Here is a 9,021-nt window from a genome sequence, read left to right on the forward strand (position 1 = left end):
CTTAGTGAGTCCTTGTACGAAACACGGCCCTTAGGGTTGCATTTATCCTCAACAATTAAAGTCTCAAGAACAATAGATTGACTTGCCAAATGGGTGGCCAAAGAGACATTAGTGTTTGTGGTTTGATGCATTTTGAATTTTTCGTGGAACGATTGTTCAGATCTCCGTCCTGGGATGAGAGATTTTTTTGAGAGAGAGAGCATTTTATGTTAGGTAAAGTGTAGTTCTTATAGACAATAAAAAAACGAATTGTTTACAAAAAAAACGGTTAATTGATAAAGAGTACCAATATAAGGATCCTTTTTCATAATTGGTACCAACATAATTAATAATTAATAATCAGTACCAAAATACTAACTATTTTCTACTATAGGTACCAAGTCGCCTGACTAATCAGTACCATAATTTGCGACTTGGTACCTATCGTAGTACAAAGGTAATATTTTGGTACTGATTACTAATTATTGATTATGTTGGTATTGATTATGAAAAAGAGGACTAAGATTGGTAGTGTTTATCAATTTACGCTAAAAAAATTTATGTTGTTATTGTATTCACAGCTTCACGCTACTTTTCGCTACCCCAAATTTTCAATCTTGCCTCCACCACTGAGTATTGCATTATCAATAAGTATACTTCAGATGATTTCACTTTACCGCGATTGCATCCTTTTGCACAAGAATATGAAATTGTTCAGGTGATCCTGCAATTTCTATCTGTTATGAAGTATCTCTTATGTCGTATAGTTGTGCTTGAAAGTCATGGGGAGCCTATGCAATTACGATTTACTATTTTCAAGTTGCTTTTTTCTTACTATTCTAAAATATATTTGCCACTGTTACTCTCTAAAGATATAGTGTAGAATTGGATGGAGCATAAGACAAAGTCATAGACTAGCAGGACGAAACATTACATTCTCATTAGTGCATAACTTACAACTTTGAACCCCTTAATCACGCGAATAATATTTTCACGTAAACACAATGTACACAATACATAATACAAATGAAATATGCAAATTAATTGTCTCTATGACACCGATTTATACGGGTGCAAGGCCGACGATACGGATTAGCTGGCTTCAAAGGTCCATTAGGCACATTATAAGCTAAGCAACCCGGTGGAGGATTGTCTCTCTTGCATGGATCAAGAACTACCATGATTATAAACGTTTTATTTCCAATCTTAATATTGTTGGACATGAACACAAGTCAATCAATAAAATGCAATAAATCCATAACTTTTTCTTTTTTTAATTTGTCTAAGAAAGTCGTGGTTTCCAGTGCATCTATTTGATTGTAATGCTAGTCACGTTTTAATTTGTCTAATAAATCCATAACTTAAAGTGTACCATAATGGTGGTTTCATGTATACCTTTTCGTCTAAAAACCAATGTAAAAAAAGCATTGTTGATTCTAATTGGAATAATAGTCATTTCTTAACAGTTGTAAATTTGGCGACTGGGGAAATTGTATGTTTATAGTCCTTGTCTTTAATTTGATTAAACCCTTGTGCAACCAGCCTTGCCTTTAGTCTTTCCATAGACCCATCAGGATTATGTTTTACCTTATAAACTCACTTGCTCCTAACTGTTTTCTTATTGGGAGATACCCCAAAATGGAATAGAAAAACTAATGACCAGGACGGAAGGAGTAATAAATTGCGGAAATTTTTAATAAATTGTGGTAAATTCAAATATGTTGTGACAATACACCTAACATCTTCTCTTAAAATATTTTCTTAATGATGATCAGTTCTAATCTCAAAATAGAAGATATGAAGAAAGAATATAAATTCAAACAGTTGTCTTAGTGAAAATGAAAAGAAAAAATAACTTGGCCGAAGTATTTGTTCAAAAACTCCAAATACTGGGTAAGGTTTTAATCGCACCATGCTTCGTGATCGGCTCAATGACTATATGTGCAGTGGTCTTTTACTTCCGATGTTCCTATAACGCTGATCTCAATGCAACTAGAGAAGGATTTTATCTTAGACTTTCTAACCGACGGACACCGCTAAGTGAGACCTAAGAAAGAAGGAATGAGGATGTGAATGCACCACTGCTTGAGACCGTCTAGCTATGGTATGCTATTTTGTGTTGTTCAATTTGAATTTCATGATATCTGCTACCCCTATTCTGTTGCACATGTGTTTGTTAAAAATTAGTAGCAATATTCTTCTTGATTGTACGACTAATTGGGGTACAAAATAAGTGCAGATGTGTGATGATAATAACAGATGACTACGTAAAAAATGTCCAAATTTGCTGTTCCATAATGGTTGTAATAGTATTATAGTGGAGAGTATTACAATTGTTCTATTACAATACATTAAGGGTTTGAGAAATGTTGTTCTAATATCTTGATGAAAGCAGCGATGATACAGTTAAATAAGCAATTATGATATGTCTAACCAGTGTGTTTAACTAAGAAAGGGGTCATGCTACGACATGCATTGATGTACTGTGTTTTCATCAATAAAAATGGGTATAATTGAGAGTGTTTTGGTTAATAATATATAGTGCGTAATTGCCCAGAATATAAATGAATGTTTTGGAATATTTAGATTATTCCAGCACACATATTTCCAATCTGTCACCTTGTTTCTTTTGTTTCTCATCCAATAATAATAGTATACCATTTAACATCACCCACCAAGCCATTGGTCTTGAATGTAAGCAGTTCTGAAAATAGACGTTAAGTGAGCTATTTTCGTCCATGACCAACTACAATCACTAGGTGGATTATAGTCGGCCCACTGAGTCTCTTTCATATACACCATTTCACCCACAAATGTTCTGTTTACCTAAATGAGGAATACATTAGGATTAGGGACGATCTCACATGTGAAAAGATCTCATACAATACTCTATTTTCATTTTATCCAAACTCTATTATATCGCTTCTCATCAATTTTTCAAATGTTTCGACCGCATTAAACTAGCACTAAACTTTGCATTCACGGTATCAGTTTCAGATCGCAGAGAAATATTCTAGGTCTTTTTCAATAGACTCTCAAGTCTCAAAGGTACTGGTTTTTATACTCTTTCTCTTCAGATTCAGCGTAACATTACTCTGCCGCTAATTTAAAAAAATTTCCAACAGTTTTTGTGGCTGATGTCAATTGTTTTGTGACAAGTTCGTGAATAAGGACAAACTAAAAGGATTTGAAGCAAATACATCATTGATTAAATCTTCGTGCCAAGTAATGATAGTTGAAAGATATGTTTGATATAAGTATTGGAGACATAAGTATTTCGAGTGGTAGTTTAAAGTCTTTTTGTCTCGATTTAGCATTGGTGGTGAGTAGTATTACATTATCAATCAGTACACTTCAAATAATGTCACTTTACCGACGATTACTTCTTTTTGCATAGGAATATGAAATTGTTCAGGTGATCTTGTCAATTGCTATCTCCTATGGAGTATAGTCATATAGTTGTCCTTGAAACTCATTGGGAGCCTATGCAATTATGTTTTACTAGTTCAACTCGTATTTTCTTATTAATGTAAATATATTTGCCATTATTAAGCTCTAAAGATATAGTTTAGAATCGGATCGAGTATAATACAATCATATAGAATTATGGACTAGTAGAATGAAATATTACATTTTCATTAGTGCATAGCATACAACTTTAAACCCCTTAACCAGGCGAATAATATTTTCACATAAACATAATTTATAATACATAGTACAAATGATATATGCAAATTAATTGTCTCTATGACACCGATTTATACGGCTGCAAGGCCGACGGTACGGATTAGCCGACTTCAAAGGTCCATTAGGCACATTAGAAGCTAAGCAGCCCGGTGGAGGATTGTCTGTCTTGCATGGATCAAGAACCGCCATGCTTATAAACTTTGCATTTCCTGTCTTAATATTGTTGGACATGAACACAAGTCCAATCAATAAAATGCAATAAATCCATGACTTGAGACTTGTTTGATTTATCGTCATCTAATATTTTTCGATCTTTGAACTTTTATTTTTTTAAGATTAGATCTTGTATATTAGATGATGATAATAAATAAAAGTATGTTAAATGTTGAGTTTATATAGTCAATAATATAGGTGAAAAGCGATTTGCTTTTTGATAAATATGACAAATTGGTTTTGTTGATGACAGTTGAGTAATGAGGTTGGCTGTATAAGTTTAGATTTTGATAACTTTGGTTAAAATAGTAAATTGATGCATTATAATTCATTGGTCAGCATTGTTTTTTTCTAATTTTAACAAAATTATCTACTCCCGAATATAATTGTTTTTTCTAATAATGGTGCTTCATTTATTGTTATTTGACATCTTACCGTTAAGAATAGTATTACGTATTGTTGTAAATTAGATCATTGAAAAACAAAGTTTTAAAGTTGTAGTAAGGAAATGCTACATAGCGATACTATGATAATATTTAGTCATCTTTCTTTCACAATTATCATTGATGTAAATGACTTATACTTACAAAACAAGAACTACAATAGTATCATCTGGTTTAATTTAATTTTACGAAAGTATATTTGTATTTTTTTTTAAATGTTACTCCCTCCGCCTCGGTCATTTTTTTGTCGTTGGTTTTCGCAAGATCAGTGAGAGAAGAAGGAGCGAATTACTAGATGATAAGTGGACCAAATTAAGTATGGAGTTCCCAAATGCTTATCAAAGGCATTCCTAAAGTAAAAAATACAAACAATTGAATGAGATACTCTAAAATGGAATATACAAATAAATGACCGGGCGTAGGAAGTATGGAGTATATAATACTTGTACTAAATTAGATCATGATATATAGTAGAACAAGGTATTAAGCTCTTGATAAATAAAGAACAATCGAGTGTAAACACACAAATAACAAATAACAATTTAATTCGTTAATCGACATAACATAACACACAAACCAATTAAATTAATCAATTTAGTAATTGCAAGCCATATTGAATTAAAACAAATCGGGTCAAACTTTGTACATTCAAACGGTTAACCCCTTTATTCCAATAAGACCATGTGGACATGGGCCACCCGCGCGCTGGTTTCGAGGCGGCGGCACTTCTCCCACGGAACCTTGGGTTTGCCAAAGCACGTCATAGGCTGTTAGCGATTGGTGAGGCACTGAAACCGGTGAAAGGTTTGAATAAGCCTGCATTTGTGGAGTCGCCACCAATATTTATGGAAAATTGGAACCGTTCGAATACCTCGTGCCATGTCAAGACACAAAGTAGTGACATGAACACTAAGAACTCGTTACCCTAAGCATTCTATGTCTAGAATGACTCTCAAAGATGCCAATGGACACGGATGTCCAGAGATAACTGGAGTAAGGGGTGAGGGTACGTATTAGGAAGCTCTTTAATTCGAACACCTAATCCCACCCGCCTCGATAGCGGCCTCTACTAATGATTAGGGAAATTGTTCATATTTGATATGTCGTCGATGTAATGCATGCAATGCAACAAACATAGATTAATCCTAGCATGTGAAATTAGACTATGTCGGTGAACAAACAATTTAGCAAATAATTGGGTCGAAGTAGATGTTAGATTAATTATATGTGAATGCCAAGTAAATAAATCATACATAATAATAATTACGATAAATAAAATACAATAATTAAAATTACAAACATTACAAATTAATATTAGCTATCCTCACTCACAGGGGTCACTATTGACATTTGAGCATCCATATACTGTTGCGATAAAATCACAGGTTATACAATCTGAACTCATGCAAAAGTATTGATAAAGATACATTGCAATAGAAGAAATCATACCCAACATACTTTTCCAGTAAATTAGCATGTGTATAAACTCTACATCTTGGGAAATATGGTACAAAGTATGGCTAAAAAGCCAGCGACTCCATTATTAGACCACCCATGCTCATATCAAAAGTTGTGTGAAACAGAATCAGAGGATTTAATACGAGTTTAGAACCCTTCGGGATAGCAAGGTCTAGAGTGTTATCATAATAGTAGAAAAAACCCTTATAGTGGGCAAACGAGTACATAATGGTTTTCACATATGTATCAAACTCGTTAAATATCCTACAAAAGCAGGCAAGTATCAGTATCCAAGTATTGTTGGAACCATGCATGGTGTCTCCCAGTGATACATTCAGCCTACAAGAATTCATTACACCATTTATCAACTTACACGCTTTGACTCTTGTACGGGGCTTAAGATTCCTACTAACCAGAAACTGGAGTATGGAAAATTCATTATATTACTCCTTCTATTCTTATTTGATGTTCCCATTTGCTTTTGGTGGAACAACCAAGGCAAAAAGGATTAAGAGCAAGTGGACAAATTTTTAGCAATAAAAAAAAACTAAGCTAACAAGTGGGCCGATTTTTAGCAATAAAAAAAGACTAAGCTAGTAGGGGTATAGATATAAGTAGGATTAAGTGAGTTAATATATGGTATATAGTGTAAATGTGTAATGGCAACAAGGATCATTTGATCATTTTTTAAACCCAAAAATAGAAAGAAACCAAATGGGAACATTATAATGAAATGACCCAAAAAGGAAAATGGGAACATCAAAGGAGAATGGAGGGAGTATATCATTTGAATAATTGAATGCATATACCAATCCTTGAAAAACTCGTGGTCGCCAAACATAAGGAGTTTGGCCAATATGTTTAACCTACAATTAGAAGACAGCATCAACGATTGTTTATATACATCGGCATAGTACGTCAAACTGTAGCATATACTGTTTCAGTCATCATCAGAAAAAGGGGATACAACATGATCAACAGTCATGATTGTTTATATACATCAGCATAATATGCCAGACTCTAGCATGTACGATTCGAACTAAATTAACCGGCATCTTCAGACAAATACATGATGGCTCGCTTACTATGCAGGTACAACACACTTTATCCATAGCATCAAAAACGACATCAAAGTACTATAAATTTAACAAGCCATGGGAAAAATCACTACTTACATGAGTAATCATGTCTTACCGAAGTAACAACATCGACCAGGACCATCACAATTACCATACGACACTGACCTACCATTCAATCAAAAGCTTAACAGAAATGGAGCCATGATTTGTTAAATTAGTAACTCAAATTAACATTAAGAAAAGAAAACCCTAATTTTCAGCATAAAAATACCATAATTTTACTTTAATTAATACCTCTATTGAAATCTAATTAATTGAACAAATCAATTATGAAATCAAACAAGTTCAACAACAATTGAAATAGATTAATTAAAGGAGTAGGGAGAACCTGAAGAAGAGACGATGGTGTTGGTGGTGACACGATGATGATGGCGACGCACGACAGTGGTGGTCAATGTAAAAAAAAGACCGAATGAAAGAAGAAGGGAAGGGATAAAAAGGAGAAGAGAAAGAAGAGAAAAGCACCGGCGAGGATCGGGGCAGCTAGGATGAGCACCGGCTAATGAGTATGGGGGAGAAGAATGAAGCTGCTTTAGATTTTTGGGAACAGATAATTGAGAGTGTCGTGGCCTCGTGGGTACTGGGCAGTGAAGAGCAATGAAAATAAAAGGTTTTTCGGTTCTTAATTTTAATGTCGGTTGTAATTATAACCGCCATAAATGCATGGCGTTTTTTTATTAAAAAATAATTTCACTTATCATTATCTTTAGCATCGTTATTAACGTCGGTTGTTACTAAAACCGCCACAAAAGAATTATGGTGGTGTTTCTTATCTAAAACCGTCATAAATAACTTCTATTATCACGTCGATTCTTAATTTAAACCACCACAATAGACCTCCTACACCATAAAAATTTCATTCCCGCCAAGTTTTTGGATTTTTTGCATCGGTTTTGTTAGAACCGCCACAATAAATGTGTCACGATAGAGGTTTTTTCTACTAGTGTATGTTCCTTTTAACTCTCATAAACAAACATCAACATCTTCGCCTTTTTACCGAATTTTCAATTGCTTTATATGGAGTATATTGCAACAACAAATTCAACTTTAATTAAATTGATTTAAATTGATTAGTTCAATTGATTGAGAGAGCACATCGGACAATACCAGAAGGGAATAGCGGAGAAAAGATGACCAACGGTGGCGAAAATTGATTGAAATTATTTCGCAGCCCAATTCCCAAGAATGTAAAGATCCGTGACTCAATTATAATTCTGTTCCATCTTGATCTATTAAATCAAAGCTGAGAGAAAAAGCACGAAGCCTGATACATCAAAGAATTGCCAACAGCTCAAATACAGAAGCCACCACAAGTCCACATTGAACTTATTGATTCTACTGCTTACATTATGAAACTAGATACATCCTAATATCGGTTGGACATAAGCACTGAGTTAGAAGCTGTAGCCTTCATTCATTTGTTTACAAATTCTGTTCCTAAAATTAGAAGCTCGCCTAAAATTTATCAATCAATCAACTAAACATATCAATCGAGGTATTAAACAAACAAAATAACATAAAACTGTTCCATAAATTTGGTTTAATAGCATTGCATTTGCATCAAAATAAAATCCTAAATTAAAAATCAGTAAAAAGTAATGAAATTGAGCAGTAAAATTAAGGAAGTAGAAAGAGGAGAAGGAATGAAACCTCGTGAGGCAAAGTGAGGGGAGCTTTAGCGGGATCGCCATGGCTGAAGGGAACTGATGTTGACTCCTTCTCCGCCATTATTGTTCAAGAGAGATAGCAGTGTTAATTTTAGTTTGATATTCAAGATGTCGTTTATGTTTTTTTGTTAGGAGATCAATCTTAGCCGTCTATTTATACTTATTTAATGGCTGAAATTTGTGAGCACAAACTCACCATAAGAACCAAAATCACGAGATCCCGCCTAATATATATATATATATAGGATCATATGAGTTGAGTTTTTTTGGTGAGTTACCCCTCTGAATCTGGACCACTAATCTAATCTAAGATAGATGGCTCTGATTAAATATACATCTTCTAATATTCATATTCTAAGACGTCGCAGTTCACTTCTTCTTTTTTTCATTTTTCCAATCACTTTCTCCCTCATCACGTACCCCTCTAATATTCAT

At 33.9% G+C, this 9,021-nt stretch overlaps 1 long non-coding RNA gene across 1 annotated transcript; it reads right to left on the minus strand.

Moving 5' to 3' along the window:
• Nucleotides 1–4,836: 4,836 nt before the first annotated feature.
• Nucleotides 4,837–8,599, minus strand: LOC141607182 (uncharacterized). Its single transcript, XR_012526894.1, has 2 exons — nt 6,590–8,599; nt 4,837–6,119 (listed from the first exon to the last, which is right to left on the minus strand). It is a non-coding gene; the product is annotated as an uncharacterized LOC141607182 (long non-coding RNA).
• Nucleotides 8,600–9,021: the final 422 nt, after the last annotated feature.

This window comes from Silene latifolia, chromosome 1 (assembly GCF_048544455.1).
Source record: "Silene latifolia isolate original U9 population chromosome 1, ASM4854445v1, whole genome shotgun sequence".
Lineage (NCBI taxonomy): Eukaryota > Viridiplantae > Streptophyta > Magnoliopsida > Caryophyllales > Caryophyllaceae > Silene > Silene latifolia.